The sequence below is a fragment of the Malus sylvestris genome, chromosome 7, assembly GCF_916048215.2.
Source record: "Malus sylvestris chromosome 7, drMalSylv7.2, whole genome shotgun sequence".
NCBI classification, from domain to species: Eukaryota; Viridiplantae; Streptophyta; class Magnoliopsida; order Rosales; family Rosaceae; genus Malus; species Malus sylvestris.
This window is the reverse complement of record NC_062266.1, coordinates 2081410-2100948: the sequence shown is the minus strand read 5'-3', so window position 1 is coordinate 2100948 and position 19539 is coordinate 2081410. Positions and strand designations below refer to the sequence as shown.

Here is a 19539-nt window from a genome sequence, read left to right as displayed (position 1 = left end):
CAAGCCTTTGAAATTCACTCATGGAGGGTACCTGTTTGGCGCAGTTTGAATAAGAACTCAGCGCTATCATCAAACTCAGAGGGGCCAAACTCCCTACAAAAGGCTAGAGTGAAATCCTCCAAACGAGGGGTTGAGCGAGTGCAATCCATCCACTGAAACCACTGCAACGGCTCACCCTTGAGATAGAATGAGGCAGTGAACACCTTTTGATTCTCTGGTGTATGATAGAAAGCAAAGAACTGGTCAGCCTTATAGCTTCAGGCCAACAGATCGTCCCCCTCCATGAAATAAGGAAAATCAACTTGAGGAGACTACACCGGTTAAGGTGGCGGAGCCCTGTCACCCGGACCATTGACTCTATGAGGGGAAGGAATCGGATATTAGTCGCGTGGAGAAGTAGGATTGGCCTTCCCTGTTGTAGAGGACTCGCCCCCTTCAGTGCGAGTAGTGAGTTCAAGTCGAAATTGCTCGAAATAGAGGGGAAGTTGTTGATCGAGTTGAGTGGCGAGTTGGCCGGAGAGTTGAGAATCAATGGTAGAAGCCACCGCGTCATTAACCGAAGAGTTGACATTCTCAGCGATGAGATTAGGAATGGAGGCGAAGGCAGCCTCCAAGGCAGAGACACGAGCATCCATAGTAGTTACACAAGTAGCGGCAGTATGGCGGGGGATGCATGGAAGGGAGCCAAGATCATTGGGTGATACCAATGTTAGCCTTAAGCTTGTTAAAAGCTTTTGCAGCCGCACTAAACCATTCAAAATTTTTCTTTTTGGTGAGATTGTATAGGGGTTGACAGATTCCCCCATATCCGGGGATAAACTTCCTATAATAACTTGTTAACCCCATAAAACCTCGCAATTGCTTGACATTCTTAGGCTCGGGCTAGTACTTGATTACTTGCAGTTTGTTTGGATTAGCTTTAACCCCCTCTCGAGATACAATATGGCCCGAATACTCAACTCTACGTTGTCCAAATGAACACTTAGATCTCTTGAGATACAACTTATTGTGCTGCAACTTGTCAAAAACCAATATGAGATGTGTCAAATGATCAGACCAACTCTTGACCTGCAGCTACCAATGTTAGTATCTTAATAGTCTGGGTTCAACCTTGACCTGTAGCTATGGTGGAAGTGTAAAGAGAATAAGAAGGCAAATCGAAAAGAAGTTTAATATTGATTTTTCATATCTCCCCGTTGCCACAATCTAAGGGAATATAACAACCACTCTGCTACCTTCACAAAGTGTGTGAATGCCAGCTCACAAAACAACCATAAGTTTACTTAACTACCCTTCCAAATTAGACCCTATAACAAAAGACCCCCAATTTCAACTAACAATTAACTCCCTATTACAATTTAACCCAATGCCCTGTTATTAAAGGAATATCACAACAGATTTGCTAACGCACGCCGCTGATGCGAAGGATAAGGCGGGTAGGTGCGAGAGGATGTCGTCGAGAAGGTCGTCGTTTAGCAGATTAGGCGTGGAGGGAGAGGGAAATAAGCGGTGAAGAAGCAGAAGGCGATGCATAGTCGAAGTGGAGCATCCCACGATGATCGACGCATGGGCAACTGGCACAAACACAGAAAGCACCCCCGAAAGATTTAGGGTGGGTACAGTTTCATTCGGTTCGGTTTTTGTCAAAATCGAACTGAACCAAAACTTGAGATCGTTCGGTTTGGTTTAATTTTCTTTCGGTTTTTTGGGTTTGGTTTTGTTCGGTTTGGTTTTGTTTTTTATTTTATTTTATAAAACTTGATCTTTTTTTAATATGAAATTCAGAAAAGAGGTTTGCATAGACTAATAATAAGAAAATGGGGTCACTTAGTACTATGATCTAGTGATATTTCTCTTCACTTGTAAGTGAGAGGTGTTAGGTTTGATTCTAGCCAAGGGTGAAGTTGAACCACATTATTGCTAATCCATTGTGAGGCTAAGCCCACTCCCTCTCTTTTACTGTAGATAATATCGATTATTAAAAAAAAATGATAATATCGATTGTTAAAATAATAATAATAAGAAGAAAATGGGGAAAGTGGGAAAGTGAGAAGGTAGTTGTATATATATAAGATCATATAAACCAATCACATTCTATCAACAACCTCAATTGTAAAGAAAAATGATCATTGTATCTATTCAAAAAACAAACAAATAAAGAAACTCTTCCAAAACTTTCCTCCATAACCAATGAAATATCCTCTCTAATTGAACCAAGTATGATCCTTGAAAAAACCCTAGGCCTAATTTCAAACTTGGCAATAAAGTTTCACAAAAGAAACATCATGGGCATACATTCATAAAGTGTAAAGGGATTCGATTTTTTCGAACCTCCAAAACCAAAACCGAACCAATAAGGTCGGTTCAGTTTGGTTTTTTCTTTTTCGGTTCTTTTTTTTTTGTTTTTGGTTTTTCAATTTCGGTTCGGAGTTTGGTTCGATTTTGTTTTTTTTCGGGTTTTTTTAACCCATCCCTAGAAAGATTTATTCGTTTTTAAAGGAATGGCAGAATTGATTCCGTCCCCTTCTTTAGACTAAAGAAATGCTATCATTAGACTAAAGAAATGGTAATAAATAATACGACGTCAAAAGAATCAAATGAAAATTAATGAACAAAAAATATTTCATATTACAGCAAATACTAAAGATTTTATGGTAATTGTTACTCATATATGTTTTAGCTTGCTGTTGTATGCAATATATACAGAAATCATGACTTCTACAATTGACACGAGGGAAGATGCAAGAGGGCGGCCTATTCAAAAGGTAATGATACATACAAGTCTTGTGTTAGCTTTGATACTTTTTGGTATCTGCATTGGTATTTTGTTAACCTAAGTTGGCAGAATGGGGGCGTAATGTGCACCAAAAATTATAGTTGAAATATTTAACGGTTTTGCTTTGAGAAATTTTATGCTTGTTCTGCGAATCAATTCTCAGGTTCTTCTGCAAATGTGTCATTTTGACAAATTAAGCAAATAGTTTGAAATTCAACATTTTAACGATTTGGCTGATGGAAGTGGCGTTCCGTCAGTAGCATGGATTGAAAAAAAAACAAAAATTGTTTTGCACGCTAGACTTACTTTCAGCTTGTGGGCCCTTTTTTCACAACCCGTCCCGAAATAAATTATCGAGGGCGTGGAAGTTACTAAATTACCTTTGGACGTTTTGAATTACGTAGTGGTGTGGTTTAAGTCTAAAGTATTTGGACAAATTCTAAGTTTTCTAAGTTTTTGGATCTAAGGGAAATTGGTTGTTTTGGGTTGGTTGACACATGTGGACCACACACTACACCTCACCTTCTCTCTCTCTCCTTCCCGTGCTCTCTCTCTTTCTCAGACTCACTCCTTCTCTCCTTCGAACTCGTACGGACAACACCCAAAACCCTTGAAACTTCACGGATCGTGGTCAAAGATGGCACCATTGTGTTCGTGAAGCCCAGACAAATTGATTGGTACCCATTTCAGGTAAGGATATCTTCAAAAATCCTAGTTTTTCATAACCCCTGATTTGTGCACTATTCATGCACACGTATTTATGGGTGTTTTTGGAAATTTCAAGCTTGTAGGAAGCTTAGTGAGGTCCCAAGGAAGCTCGGAGTGCTTCGTTTAAAGGTTTTGGATGTCGGGATCGTGTGGACGAAGTTTGGCCGGTTTTTCTTGGATTTCTCTGGTGAGATCCCGTGACTTTTAGAGCTTTAAAATGATATAACATGATTGTAGAGGTCTCTAGCTTCATTTTGGTATAAAATTCGTGAAAAATGGTTGAGAATGGAGTGAGAATAGACGTTTTGAAAATTTACCCAGTTTTCCGACGACCGGCGACTTGCCAGAGAAGATGACAGCATATTCCGTCAGTTTCAGTTATATTTAACGGAATCTGTTAGGTTTAATGGAATATTCCCTAACGGTGGTTAAGGAATCCGTCAGGTTTGGGCCGCGCGTGGGGGCGCGTTTTGCCGTGCCCTTGCCGGCGCGTGGCGGCGCGTGGGAGGTCCAAAAATAATTCTAAAAATATGGGGATGATCGTGAGGTTGTGTAGGTCACTGTGGTATATTCATATACCCAATTTGAGCTATATATGAGAAGTTATTACCTATTGTTGGTTATGTACGTTAAATAACGTTTATTCGATTATTACGCCTATAGGTGAGGCCGATTCTCAGGACAAGCGTAATCAATTGAGGCCCGGGGGCTATGACCCATCGCCTATTAAAAAGGTAATGATACATACAAGTCTTGTGTTAGCTTTGATACTTGTTGGTATCTGCATTGGTAGTTTGTTAACCTAAGTTGGCAGAATGGGGACATAATGTGCACCAAAAATTATAGTTGAAACATTTAACGGTTTTGTTTTGAGAAATTTTATGCTTGTTCTGCGAATCAATTTTCAGGTTCTTTTGCAAATGTGTCATTTTGACAAATTAAGCAAATAGTTTGAAATTCAACATTTTAACGATTTGGCTGATGGAAGTGGCGTTCCGTCAGTAGCATGGATTGAAAAAACAAAAATTGTTTTGCACGCTAGACTTACTTTTAGCTTGTGGGCCTTTATTTAAGCTTGTTTTCTTTTAGTTGTTGTCATTTTCATTAAAATTCATGTCCTTTTCATAAAATAAAGTTGTTATATGATTTTTGGTTAAATTAAAGTTAGCTCAAGCCGTGTGACATTGTACTATTAGCATATATTTAATATTGACGATTGATGACGATCCTATGATCATGATTTAATCTAGATTTTTCCTTACCAAGCAATTAAGATGTATTTACTTCTACACTAAGTTTTGCTAACAATATGTTGGAAAACTGAATACTTACACTGCATCCAAATCCCTCTTACATGCTTTTGTAATGGTCTAATCTCTCCAAATAATATCTCCAATCTCACATTTTGCAATCCATCACTTACTAATTTGGCGTCAATCTCTTGAGATTTAGAAATCTCGCTCAAACATAATCATATATAAGGGGATGTATGGTATTATTTTTTGAATTTATTGTTTTGAAACTAATGCGTATTAATTAATTTAGCCACATTTATCATTTATTTAAACAAAAAATCAGATGCAATTAAGCTTCCAAATAGGCCCTAAGTAACCTCAGCTGAGTGGTGCACAAATCAACGCCCATCTTTTTTCTAGTGAGCTATGATAAATTCAATTGAACAAAAATAAATACATCTGTCAGTTGATGCTCAGATTTTACAGAAGTCAAATAAATTAAAATGTCGATCAACTTCAACATGCTTACGTCAATCATGTTGAACTGGAGTGTGAGTGGGACTGTAGAAAGCCTTGTGAAGTTAACCCAAGTTTGCATCAGTGCCAAGGCGGAACTTGACATTTCACCATGGCTACAAAAACTCCTGCATAAACCCAACTGGTGCAAGAAATTGAATAGGAACTTCTTATTTGCTGCTCATTTCGGAAGGCCAGTCCGAAAAAACCTCCTATTTTAGATTGCAAATTTTGTGATGACAAAAGATAAAGTGGAACATAATAAGTTTTCTGCACTCTTCCCTATTTCCAGAAATAGAACTTGATACTGTCACGGCCACGAAAACTTCATCGGAACCCTACCTGATGCAAGTGACGGACTAGGAACTTTAATTGGGTGCTCATTTCTGAATGTCAGTTGGAAAACATTCTATTTTCTATTCAATCTCTTTGCCCACTGCATTACAACATATCAGAGTGTTTTCTTCAGTGCGTAGATAAAAAAATCTTCGGTGCTCTTAGTGATTTTCTATGAACACTAGCTTCTATGTTTGGTCATTTCTTAAATCTATACTTTACCGGACCTGTTAAGTCATTCGACACCTCACAACTTCCAAAGAAATTCACCATCATGCCAACATGCTTGGGTGATTAACCAATGAACATAAAGACAGCCCCGATCAAAAATATTTCTCAAGAGAAACGCATGTTCAAAACAACTTAAAACTCCAAGCATTAACCAAACAAAATGATTAGGAGGATGAAGGAGAGAAACTTGTAACAAAGAACAATTGCCCAAAACAGAAAACACATTATATTCTCCCCCAATTCTGAAAAACCAGAGAAAGCGGGATAGCTAATCATCAAACAACGTAACTTCAGATACAATCTCACACTTCAAAAAGCTACTGTTCTTCGTTTTCAATACCCAAAAAGCTACTGTTCTTCGTTTTCAATACCCAAAAAGCTACTGTTCTTCGTTTTCAATACCCAAAAAGCTACTGTTCTTCGTTTTCAATACCCAAGCGTCACTCTTGTATATGTATGCAAAAGAGTAATTCTTAATCCAGCATGAATGTCACCTTTGGGCAGAATAGCACCTGTTCCCTCATAAGGGCAAGGTATGGGTTTAGTGCATTGTGGGAGTGTGGGTTTGTTACTTTAACCAAGCAAAACAACTACTAATCTAGCCACTTTTCCTATTCTATTCCAGTCTCATTCGCAAATTCTGCCGCTAATAGAATTCAGTACTAAGGACGAAGAAAGATTTAGCACTACATGTTAAGAGCATGTGGTACACGTCATCAAACGGAACAAACTCAAATCAAAAACATCTCTATCAATGTATAATCATTATTGTGATTCAACACTGCATTCTTCCACCAAATTATGAACAAAAGAGCCAGGCCAATGAACAGAAAAATAAACTTAAAATCACAACATAAACCACTCAAAGCAGAGTAAGTATTCAAACATCGACTTAAGACGAAAACTATGAAAGTTTCGAATCCTCAAATGCATTTTCCAAATTGCAGTACAAACACTTAGCATAAACACCAAGGATAAAGTTAAACAACAGAAAATGCACTTTCCCCAAATAACTCAATTTACGGTGGAAGGAGGGACAAAGGACCCATGATTCTTTTTGACATTCAAGTCTTTTTGAAAACAAAACTATTCAATTTGAGAATTTAAATTTTAAATGAGTGTAAATCAAGGTTCTAAAAAACACTAAGCGCTAGTCGGACGGCAGGCTGATGCCTAGCGCTTAGGCGGCCTAGGCTGATTTAGGTAAATTTCTTGTATATCTTGTAAATAAGTGCATATTTACACTTACAAAAAATTATACTTGTATGAAATTCATGGATAAGATAATAAAAAAATGTTAAAATGCAAAAAGAGTATCCAACAAGTCCAAAATTTAAAAACACATTAAGTATATATGCCATATAACCATGGTGAGGAGTATTGTAAGATGACACATGTAAAATAAGTTCACAATTTTAAACCACTTAGACTTAGATAGGATTTTTTTTTTAATTTCATTAAATAAAAAAAAGGCCTAGCTCCGCCTAGCCCCACCTCGCACTGCCTAGCCCGCCTAGAGCCCAGCCGATTTTTCCAACCGATTTGCATGAAAACGTCTCGGGAATTTTGGTGTGGGAATTTTGATTCTGGGGAAGAAAGAGAAACGAGTGAAGTCAAAAGAAATTTGGGGAAATACTCAAACTGGAAATATGAATACCAACCCACCAAGATCAAATTCTTCCATCTGACATTCATTTTCAACACACCATCGGCAATTTCTAGTTTCTATTCGACATTTCTTGTTAGTCGGTTCAATTGTGGAACCGTCAGTAAAATTGACCTACTATTTTTCTCGGAGGACTCGATGGAAAACATGTTTGTATTTCAAGATCAAGAATCAATATAATTAACATAAAACTGTATCCCGTCATTTGTTAATGTCGAGACAGTAAAATAAAAGGGTGGAGACTCAGAAAACTAGGACGTAAAGGTTAAGTTTTGCATACAACTTTTACGATGACAAACCAACCATATTAAAAACTACGGCTTTTTATGCTGAAATCTGCTGGTGACAAAACAACCATAAAGAATAGACCCCGAAATAATAATTGATAAACTACTCTAAACCTAAGGCTAAATATTTCAGTAACACTAGTGTTTCCAACCCTTAGCTTCATCGAAATATTCAAAATTCAGCCCCCAAAAAAATCGAGATTAAATAACTTCTAAGAAACAAATTTTCTGGAATTGGAACAAGTACATGTGATGTTCGTTAACCTGTGTTGGATGTCCCCTTGGTGATATCATTGTCAGCTGCCCTATCTATGGCTGGTTAGCTTCTCAAAATTTTTTTTGCGTCAATTCGTTTTGTTTAAAGATTTTTTTCTTTTGGTTAAAACTTAAAAGTTGTCGATTTTCTTTTAAACGTAATTAATGTACAGTTAAATGGGCATTTAACAGAAATCTCCTTAGAATATGTCGTAAAATTGACACTTCCATTTGAAAACAACTCAGGGCCATCAGACACTATTTTCGATTAAAATCCCTAGTCTATTAGACCATCTCCAATGGTTTGGCTAAAAGCTAAATATTTTAGCCCGAAAAATTTAGCTTTTAGCCCAGAAACAGTTTTTCTGCTTCAACCGTTCTAGCCTAAAATTTTAACCCGGGATTATTAAAGAATGAACTTAGGCTATTTTTTTTGTTAAATTAAATTTATATAAAAAAAATATGTAGACTATCGTAAATTAATTTTATGAACATTTTAATCTAAAAAAATTTAAATTCTGATAAATATTGAAAAATTTAAATTCCGATTTCTGAGCTAAATTTTGAGGGGAATCTGGCATTGGTTTAGCATTTAGTCCAAAATTTCCCCTTGGATTGGATTGGGTTTGAGGGGAAATTTTGGGAGGGTAATTTGGCTTTTAACCCACCATTGAAGTTGGTCTTAGAGAGAAGGCCTAATGTCTCAAAACCATTGACGCTTCCATTGGGTGAACGATGGAGGGCAAAAAATTGGGGTCTACACACTTTTTCATCGTTGCTTTTATTGAAGTTTTCATCTTGAAGCAACTCTCATTCTGTAGAAAGGATAAGTAACTGACTAGTTGCATACACGCTTTCTATCTACTAATGATATCATCTAAGATGATTTGAAGTAATCCAAACCTTGTATTCGAAATTTTAACGAAGTAAAATATGGAAACGATTAGCTTTTGAAATCATATTTCATACCCAACTTCCCAACATAATGCATATCCAGCAGCCGATCCAGCAAATTCTAAGTGAGAGCCCGGGTTGAAACACAAAGTCTTTATGCCTGCAATGAAAAACTGAGACTAGATTTATGTTCTCTCTCGTGAATATAATGTCCTTATCACTCAAAGGGAAATGATTACTCAAAACCCATAAATATATTATTTAGAATATTGATATATTGTAAGTACCATTATAGGATTCATACGGCCGACCTATTTAGTGGTATAAGGTTTTGGTTGTTGTTTTATGTAGTTTCTTATTTTCCCCTATTCTTCTAATGTATGAAGGAATTTTTTTATTTTTTATTTGGAAGCCATTTGTCTGGTAGAACATGAACTTTTTGGGGAGAATTTTGAGTTATCAATCTGATATTTTGATGGTTTTCTCTCAATTTTTTGACCAGCCATCTATTACAACACTGAATTCAAGAAAATACACCAACAAGATATCTCTGTTCCTGTTTCTTCTGCACATGGTTGCAACCATTGGGCTAGTCGGTTTCCTTCTATTCAGGGGAGTCCAAGGGCTGATAGAAGCATTGGACAGAAACGAGTGCTGAAGTTTTTTCTACCACAAGTCGAAGCTGCATCTCTTTTAAGCATTGTTCTTGCATTTGCATGGCAAAAGGCAGTCAGGCTATGGCCCAAGTTTTTTTGTTCATTTCATACTATGGACCACTTTTGTCATTTCTCTGTGTGCCGGAATTCTGCTAATTTGCTTCCAAAAGCCTCCCACCGATGGCATTGCAGTCTGCTTTATTGCATTTGCGATAGGCTATGGCTTATACGCTTGTTGGATCACACAGCAGATAGGATTTTGTAGCAAGATATTGATCAAATCGCTGGAACCAGTATCAAAGTTCCCGATTTGAATCAACCCACATATTGGAAGCTTGGGGTCGGATTTCTGTGGATGTCCCTGTGGATTCTAGCTGTGATTGGAGCCTTTAATTTCTACTTTCCTCCACTGATCATAATTTTATTGGTCTTGAGCTTAGTTTGGACAGCTGAAGTAATGAGGAACGTTGCAAATATGACCGTCAGTAGGGTAATTTCTCTTTATTATCTCAGAGGAATGCAATCTAATACTCAATTTTGCTTCCAGAGAGCCTTGAGTAAAAATCTTGGAAGTGCTTGTTTGGGTTCACTCTTTGTACCTTCAATTGAAGCACTGAGAATTGTTGCTCGGGCTTTAAATTTACTCAAGGGAGAAGATGAGTTCATGTTTTCTTGTGCACATTGCTGTCTCAAAGTCGTGGAGTGCATCTTCAGATATGGCAACGGCTGGGCCTTCATACAGGTACGTTTGTAAGCCATTGTCAATTCACTTTGTGATTCCGTTTGCATACCAGTCAAATGCCTCTTGCAGAAAGCACTTCAAGTGCTTTTTCAAGATTCACTTGCATTTTTGCTAATGATTGACACCAAAACGCTTTCAGCCATTTTGAAAATACTTCCAAACGAGTCCTTATTTTGCCTAGCAAAGTATACTAGTTTTGCCAGCTGATCAATATTTCAATAACACAATATGACCAATTGCTGCAGATAGCAGTGTACGGGAAAGGTTTTGTGAGGGCATCACAAGACACCTGGGAGCTCTTTGAACGGCAAGAAATGGAACCAATTGTTGATTCCGACATTACCAGCTCAATCTGCTTCCTAACCGGCGTCTGCAGGGGCTCTATCTGTGTCATAATTGTGGCGGCTTGGACCGCTAGAGTGCACCAAAGTTTCACAGCCACCATTTCCCTCCTTACATTCTTAATTGGATACCTTATGGTTGGTCACTTTTCATACTCTATTATTCATTTTATGCATATGAACGATGTGATCAACTTGTTAGTTCTTTAATCTTTGTTGCTTATTAGTTATTTAAATACCTAATTAACACCTTAACCCAACAAATTTCTATTAATTTGATGCTTTTTCCAGACGAGGATAGCCATGGCACTACCACATGCTTGTGTAGGTAGTTACTTTGTCTGCTATGCAGAGAATCCAGACAACAGATTGTTTGACAACACAATCAAGGATCGCCTCGCTTTGATGAAATCTGGTCGAGATGTAGTCGTTCCCACGCCTCGAGTCCCCCGCCGGTTTGCAAGGTAAAGCATAATCACACTGCCATTAACTCCTCGAGTCCCCTCACTCCTTGTAGAAGTGCAACTCCGGCCACCCAAAAACCATGATTGGAGCCCCGTTTTCTCCAATGGTACGATATTTTAAGGGCATGGGTAATAGTTCGGACAAGGTTTTACATGTTTATAACCTTCCTCTCGAAACATGTACGCGAGGTCTATCATGTACGAATGAGGCCTCCCGTACATATGAATAGAGAACTGTTGAAAACTGAAATAGAAAGGAACGAAGTTACCTGAAAAATATAGAAGCCTTGAGTGGTGAATGATTCTTGGGATGAGTCGCGGACTAAGTCGCTCTCTTTAAGACGTTTCGCGGCTCTGCCCAAAGTGTGCAAGCAGTTCACAAACACCACATCGTCCCCAGGATAAAACAGCCCAGAACCTTCTTCTTCTGATAAAGTTCTTCCTTGCACAGTGAAAGAACCTTCGAACTCACACCCTCTCAAAATGTTGCTTGCCAAAACTATATCAGAAAAAAAATATTTTTTTTTTCCTTTACTCATTGATTCCAAGGACTGCTATATATATACTTGAGAGAAAAAGACGTTGAGAATTTGAGAGATTAATGAGGGCTCGCACGGTCAAATTCTTTACGTTAAAGAATTCAAAATCAAAGGATCTTGAAAAGAGCAAAACGGTTTGAATATATATAAAGTACATCTGATGCTTTTCTATGTATCTGGGCTGTTTTACATGTTATTAATATATATTAGTCAAAACGTTTGAATATTTATCACCATAAATATTTAGTCAAAACGTAAAGCAAATTCAAAGTGAAAAGGACAAAACAGTTTGAATATGCTTAATAACATGATCATCTTCTCTATAGAAAAGGAATCCCACGTTTTATATTTAAGAGGAGATGACTCCTTATCTAATTGATAAGGCCAAATTAAATTGGCTGTTATGTATATAATATTGGTAATTAAGCAAAACATAAATATATATATATTAAATATTTAAATAAAAACATATTTACTCCAACAATCCCCCACTTGTTTTTGTGTAAAAACTGAAAATCAAGCAACATATCATAAAACTATGCATAAGTAAAGGTGTTTCTCAACTTGAACCTATACATAGTGTTAGTGATCCAGATTATACTAGAGTAACTTATAATTTTGAACTCTATCTCTGACAACACCACACACATAACTTTATTAAGGTGAAGTTCAAAAAGCCAGCACATTACGGCCATGTGCTTATATCCCAATATAGTGAACGCTCTAGAAACTTGCCCAAGATTTCATAGGAAGCGGCCTCACTCCCACATTCACATAGGTAAGACTATCAAGGATATTCCTGTAGCTAGATATCCCACTCAACATAGAGTATAGACCTTATTAAGAGAAAAACAAAATAAAAAATCTCAACCTAGAAAACGCTTCAGGATGTCATGCTTCTTAGGGATGGACATGGAATAATATTCCAAATTAAAATTAGCAAGACTTCACTCATATCACTTGTGACTTGTTATTACCCTTTGAACCTATTTCTTGGGATCTCCAGTCGATAGGTTGGGTTGCTATCACAAATGACTCAAGTTTCTACGGGCTTTAGTCCCATCCCTTTCGAGGTTTTCCAAACCTTTTCTCGCGCTAGTCCTTTCGTCAAAGGATCAGCTAAGTTTTCTTCAGATCGTATATGATCCACTCTTATAGCTCCTTTAGAAAGGTAATCTCTTACAGTGCTATGCTTACAACGTATTTGTCGCCTTTTCCCGTTATAATAACGATTTTGCACTTTAGCTATTGCTGCTGTGCTATCACAATGGATCAAAACTGCTGGAATCGGTTTCTCCCATAAAGGGGTATCTGACAGTAGGTTTCTCAACCATCCTGCTTTTTCTGTGAAATCCCGTCCTCGGAGATTTCACTATTTAAATTACGTATTTTCGTATTATTAATTTCAAGATTTATTTTTAAAGAATTTTATATATAGTTGGCAACAAGTAGTAAAAAAAAAAGTATCTAGAAGCTGCCGAATGGCAGCTTGGAAGAAAAAAAGAAAAAAAAGAAAGGGAGTTGCGGGAGAGAAGGAGGGGGTGGTGCCCAATCAGCAAAAAGGGAAGAAGGAAAAAGAAAAAAAAAAGGAAAAAGGGGGGAAAAACGGGTCTATGGACCTGTGCGACCCAAACCTACGGGCCGGCAAATTTCCGACGGGTTGCAGCCACCCACCTCCTGGAACCAACTCAACAACATTTCCTCTTCCTATTACACCCCAAAAACCAAGAGATTTGGCCTTGAAATTGGGAAAATCACACCGGTGGGTGCGGCGGGTCTTGCTCGAGATCTACAAATTTTGAAAGGATTTCTTCCAATTACCACTACCAATAGACTTCCCTTGAACCCCTGAACAAAGGCCAGGCAGTGGTGGAGACGTCGAAGCAAGTTTGGAGGTCGAATTGGAGCACACCCAATTCTAGGGTTCTTACGGGTTTTAGAGAAATTGGAGCACTTCTTGATCAAATTGACCTTGGTTACAGGTATAAAGTTTACTCTACTCATTGAGATCTTCATTTATGTAATTTTTAAAAATAGTTGAATTTTCCGGCAAATCGGGGCGGCCGACCGCTTCTTTTAAGTTCAATTAGATGCCCTGATTTCATAACTGACATCCTTATGATATGGTTTGATTTTTTGAACCTAATTTCATTACGATATGTGGTTAGGTCAAAATGTGATTCGACGATCCGACCGTTGGATCGTCACCAAAATTTAATGCATCATAGAATGTAATATTTGAGGATGGTTGGAACTGACGGATTGGGAATCCGACGTACGGATCTTCCTGATTTGGATTTCTAAGTTTGTAAAATCAAACGTTGGTCGCCACTTGAAATTGTAATTAGCAGGGATCCGACCGTCGGATCATGATGAAATTTTGGTAGGTTGTTTTAGAAGCATAATGTGGACTTTAGAATGTTACGGATCTAAAATCTAATGTGCGGATCTTCCATATTGAATTATGTAGAATTGTGGATCCTACCTTTGACCAAGAGTTGACTTTTCCAAACGTTCTTAATACTAAATTTAGTACTACGAGAAACTTAAGTGAAGTCTAGTGGACCTCCATTGGTTGGAGAGTGACTTGAATATTTGTGATATGGTTATTACTTTAATTGCTTATGTTAAAATCATTTATGAATATGAATTCGTCTTATAAATATGATTTCTATTGAAATGTGATTTTCATATATTTATCCATAGACTTATGTTTATTAAACATGATGTGGCTTGTGTACTGATGATAATGGTGAATATGTGTGTTTTATTATTTCTAGTAATGCGAATGATAAGTATGATAGATTTTATGGCAATGTGACCTTAGAATCCTATTAGAAGTATTTTGTAGAACTTATATGCTTGTGAGACCTATTAGTTGGTGGTCATGAGAAGTGGATATGGTAGGTGTCTACGTTGTAAGTATAGAGGGGATGAGGGTTAGATATACTTGGTACATTCAGTGGGTACCATATCCATATGGATTTCATTGAGTGATGTTCTGGAATCGCATCGTTGGTTGGATTCCGTTGAGTGATTTTCCGGAATCGTATCGTTGGTTGGATTCCGTTGAGTGATGTTCCGGAATCGTAACTTTAATATGTGTGATATTGGTGATTACCTATGTTTCATAATTATGACCCTGTGCGGATATAAATTGGTTTTATGAATATGTTTTATATTGAATTGTCATTTCCAATACTTAGACATCGAATCATGTTATGAAATGGGGTTTGGCGTGTATATTTGAATTATGGTTTGATTTGTATGATTGACATGTTGTGACGAAATGTGAGGACTAGTAATGGACTGTTAACCATTGAGATGGAGATTGGTTGCTTCGATATTGTTTGATTTTCCGTTTTGTTGATCAGTTCTAAATTTGGTACTTGTGCTTAATTTCCCTTTGTTGAGCTTTTGTAAATTAAGTAGCTTGTGTTTGTCTCAGTTATTTGAGACGTACATTATGGTTGTTGGCCTTTCGTGATTCTGTTGAGTGATGATCCGGAATCGTATTCACCTTGGGTTTTATTGAGTTTAGATTGACATAACTTCAGAGACATAGGCTTCGGCCGAACTGTGTCGCTCTAGCTCGGCATTCCGATGAATTGTATGTGTTATTTCTGATATGGTTATTGGCATTATTGATTGATGTGATAATTGGATGGTGTTGGAATGCATATGTGAGGATGAATGACATTTTGACTGGAGATTATTATTGTGCTTATTTAAATGTTCCTTGAGGTGCCACATAATTGAATTGTGGTATTATGTTGAGACCTAGTAGTCTATGTGATGAATGTTCGAGAGTAGTGAAATGGTGAACTACGAATGGCTTGATCCTTATTGAGGGTACGTAGGCAGTCTAACGAGAAGGTTAGATGCAGCCATAAAGCATATGAAACTTATTATGAAATTTGGACCTTAAGTGGCCTTATTTCATATCCTGGAGGCGGGGTATGTTAGAAGTTCGAGTATTCAGTGACGTCACGTGTTGATCCTAGGCGTAGGTCGGGATCGGGGCGTGACATCTTCGCTTGCCGTAGCTAGCGCTATTAGTTCTGACTCCATCGTAGACTGAGCCAAGATAGTCTGTTTCTTAGACTTCCATGACACAGCACCACCACCAATACTAAAAATATATCCATTAGTGGCTTTAGAGTCATCTAAAAGGGTATTCCAATCAGCGTCGCTGTAACCTTCTAGTACATCGGGAAACTTCTCATAGTGTAATCTAAAATTCATCGTTCTTTTAAGGTATCTCATAAGCCTCTCTATAGCATGCCAATGCTCCAAACTGGGTTTACTAGTAAACCTACATAAAACTCCTACAGCATAAGATATATCAGACCTAGTGCAATCAGTAGCATAACGAAGACTACCAATAATGCTCGCATACTTAGATTGTTTAACACTGTCACCAGTGTTCTTGAACAATTTTACACTAGGATCATAAGGAGTACATGCTGGTTTACAATCAAAATAATTATACTTTCTTAGAATTTTTTCTATGTAGTGAGATTGATCTAAAGAGAACCCAAGTTCAGACCTAGTTATTTTCAAACCAAGTATTACACTAGCTTCACCCAAGTCTTTCATATCAAAATTAGCACATAACAAAGTTTTGACATTATTTACAACATAAATATTTGAACCAAAAATAAGCAGATCATCCACATATAGGCATATTATAGTGCATATATTATTTTCAGACTTATAATAGATGCATTTATCACTTTCATTTATTTTAAAACCATTTGAAGTAACCAAACTATCAAATTTCGCATGCCATTGTTTAGGAGCCTGTTTCAATCCATAAAGTGATTTATCTAACTTGCAAACTTTATTTTCTTGTCCTAGAATAATAAAACCCTCTGGTTGATCCATATATATTTCTTCCTCTAATTCGCCATTTAAGAAAGCTGTTTTAATATCCATTTGGTGCGCAACAAGATCATGAATAGAAGCTAAAGCAAACAATACACGAATAGAAGTTATTCTAGTCACAGGTGAATAGGTATCAAAGAAATCAATATTTTCTCTTTGTCTATAGCCTTTGGCTACAAGTCGGGCTTTAAAATTTTCAACTGAATCGTCAGGTTTTAATTTTCTTTTAAGAATCCATTTGCAACCTATTGTTTTGCAACCAGGTGGAAGATCCACCAAATGCCAAGTTTGATTTGACTCCAAGGAGTCCATTTCATCATTTATAGCTTCTTGCCACAAATCTGCATCTAAAGAAGTTAAAGCTTCTTGAATTGTATTAGGATCTTCTTGTAAGTTATATACATGAAAATCAGACCCAAAATCTTTAGCTATTCGAGCTCTTTTACTTTTCCTAGGTTCTAATGCAGATTCACTATGTTCTACAATAGTAGGTTCATAAATTTTAGAAGAAATAGAACCCCCACTATTTCGAAGATTAAAAGGAAATTTATTCTCATAAAAATCAGCATCAAGTGACTCAATTATGACATGGTTTTTCAAATCATAAAATCTATATGCTTTGCTATTACATGCATAACCAATAAAAACACATTCATGTGCTCTACTAGCCAATTTTGATCTTTTTGGATCAGGTTTACGAACATAAGCTAAACAACCCCAAGTTCTGAAATACAACACATTTGGTTTCTTATTTTTCCAAATTTCATAAGGAGAAATATTTGTTTTTAAGTTAGGGATTCTATTTAACACATAACATACAGTCAACACAATTTCACCCCACCAATAAGAAGCAGCTCCAGAACTAAGCAAAGTAGCAACAGTCAATTCACAAAGAGTTCGATTTTTTCTTTCCGCTTTACCATTCATTTCAGGAGAATAAGGAGCAGTAGTTTCATGAATAATTCCATGAGACTTAAACAAATTAACAAATTCAGTAGATTCATATTCTTGTCATCTATCATTACGAAATCTTTTAATCTTACGATTAAATTGATTTTCAACTTCAGTCAAGAAAGTTTTGAACATGTCAATAGCTTCACTTTTATTTTTCATAAGATAGACAAAACAGTAATTCGAACAATCATCAATAAAGGTAATAAAGTAACGTTTTCCATTTCTAGTTAGCACTCTATCAAATTAGCATATATCAGAATGAATTAAATCAAGTGGTTCAGATTCTCTATTGACAGATTTATGTGAAGTTCTAGTGATTTTAGCTTGACTACAATATTCACATTTTTCAAAATCATTCAATGATAAGTTGGGTAGAAAACCTAAGTTACTCATGTTCTTAACCAAACGTTTGTTAACATGACAAAGTCTAGCATGCCAAGTATTAAAAGAAGACAACATGTAAGAAGAAGTAGACATTTTATCAACATTCAATTTAAACATTCCATCAGTAGCATATCACTTTCCCACAAAAACCCCATTTTTAGTGAGAGTATACGTATCTGCTCCAATGGTTTGAGTGAATCCAGCCTTGTTGAGAAGAAAGTCTGAGACCAAATTCTTCCTTATCGCTGGAGCGTGCATCACTTCTTTTAGTATCATGGTTTTTCCAGAGGTGAACCTCAGCTCCACTTCTCTAGTACCAGCAACATCAGTTGAGTGTGAATCACCCAACAACACCTTCCTTCCCTCAGCCACAGAATAGGTCTTAAAAAGGGAACGATCATAGCAAACATGGCGAGAAGCACCAGTGTCCACCCACCACCTTTCAGATCCATCAACTAGGTTGATTTCTGATATCATTGCAATCAATTGCTCTTCAACAAGATTTTCTTGAGAAACAGAGTTTTCCTTATAATGCATGGCAGATTGAGTTCGTCTTAAAAGTGTTGAAAACTGAAATAGAAAGGAACGAAGTTACCCGAAAAATGTAGAAGCCTTGAGTGGTGAATGATTCTTGGGATGAGTTGCGGACTAAGTCGCTCTCTTTAAGACGTTTCGTGGCTCTGCCCAAAGTGTGCAAGCAGTTCACAAACACCACGTCGTCCCAAGGATAAAACAGCTCAGAACCTCCTTCTTCTGATAAAGTTCTTCCTTGCACAGTGAAAGAACCTTCGAACTCACACCCTCTCAAAATGTTGCTTGCCAAAACTATATAAAAATATATATATATATATATATTTTTTCCTTTACTCATTGATTCCAAGGACTGCTATATATATACTTGAGAGAAAAAGACGTTGAGAATTTGAGAGATTAATGAGGGCTCGCACGGTCAATTCAAAATCAAAGGATCTTGAAAAGAGCAAAACGGTTTGAATATATATAAGGGAACTTTAACGAAAAGCACTCGGTACTGTTCACTTTAACGAAAAATCATATTTTTACACTAAAAAGTCAATCCTGTTACTATTCATTTTACCCTTTATTTTGTCCTTATCATTAAAACTCAAAGTTTTCAAGCCATTTTCATTAGTTTTCCTTATATATAAAGTACATATGATGTTTTTCTATGTATCTGGGTTGTTTTACATGTTATTAATATATATTAGTCAAAACGTTTGAATATTTATCACCATAAATATTTAGTCAAAACGTAAAGTAAATTCAAAGTGAAAATGACAAAATAGTTTGAATATGCTTAATAACATGATCATCTTCTTTATAGAAAAGGAATCCCACGTTTTATATTTAAAAGGAGATAACTCCTTATCTAATTGATAAGGCCAAATTAAATTGGCTGTTATGTATATAATATTGGTAATTAAGCAAAACATAAATATATATATATATTAAATATTTAAATAAAAACATATTTACTCCAACAGGAACACTATGTTTAACTGGCTTATACATTTTCCGGATACTCTCCTCGGAGACTCGGACTTGAGGAATCGGCCAAATGAGCTCAAGCTAAAATTTCCTACAACTACTACAACTCTGCAAGAGTGATATGGTGGTGGTGATGATCAAGGTTGAATGAAAGAGTTGAAC

General features: G+C 36.7%; 3 protein-coding genes across 12 annotated transcripts in view; 2 read left to right on the top strand and 1 right to left on the bottom strand.

Annotated features, from left to right (window-relative positions):
• LOC126628416 (protein PNS1-like) overlaps positions 1-11339 on the top strand; it is a 35580-nt gene extending 24241 nt beyond the window's left edge. The window contains exon 6 of the transcript XR_007625417.1: positions 11317-11339. The gene's annotated coding sequence lies outside the window, so the exon portion shown is untranslated. The remainder of the gene's footprint in view (positions 1-11316) is intronic.
• LOC126628420 (N-terminal acetyltransferase A complex catalytic subunit NAA10-like) overlaps positions 1-19539 on the bottom strand; it is an 85374-nt gene that overhangs the window by 11013 nt on the left and 54822 nt on the right. The window contains exons 2-3 of one of the 6 annotated variants that reach the window (XR_007625420.1): positions 5799-5940; positions 5550-5671 (exon numbers count right to left, since the gene is read on the bottom strand). The exons of 4 other annotated variants lie outside the window; for them this stretch is intronic. The gene's annotated coding sequence lies outside the window, so the exon portion shown is untranslated. The remainder of the gene's footprint in view (positions 1-5549; positions 5672-5798; positions 5941-19539) is intronic. One more of the 6 variants, XR_007625421.1, reaches the window with a different exon arrangement.
• LOC126628415 (disease resistance protein RGA2-like) overlaps positions 1-19539 on the top strand; it is an 87297-nt gene that overhangs the window by 14950 nt on the left and 52808 nt on the right. The gene's annotated exons all lie outside the window — the stretch shown is intronic.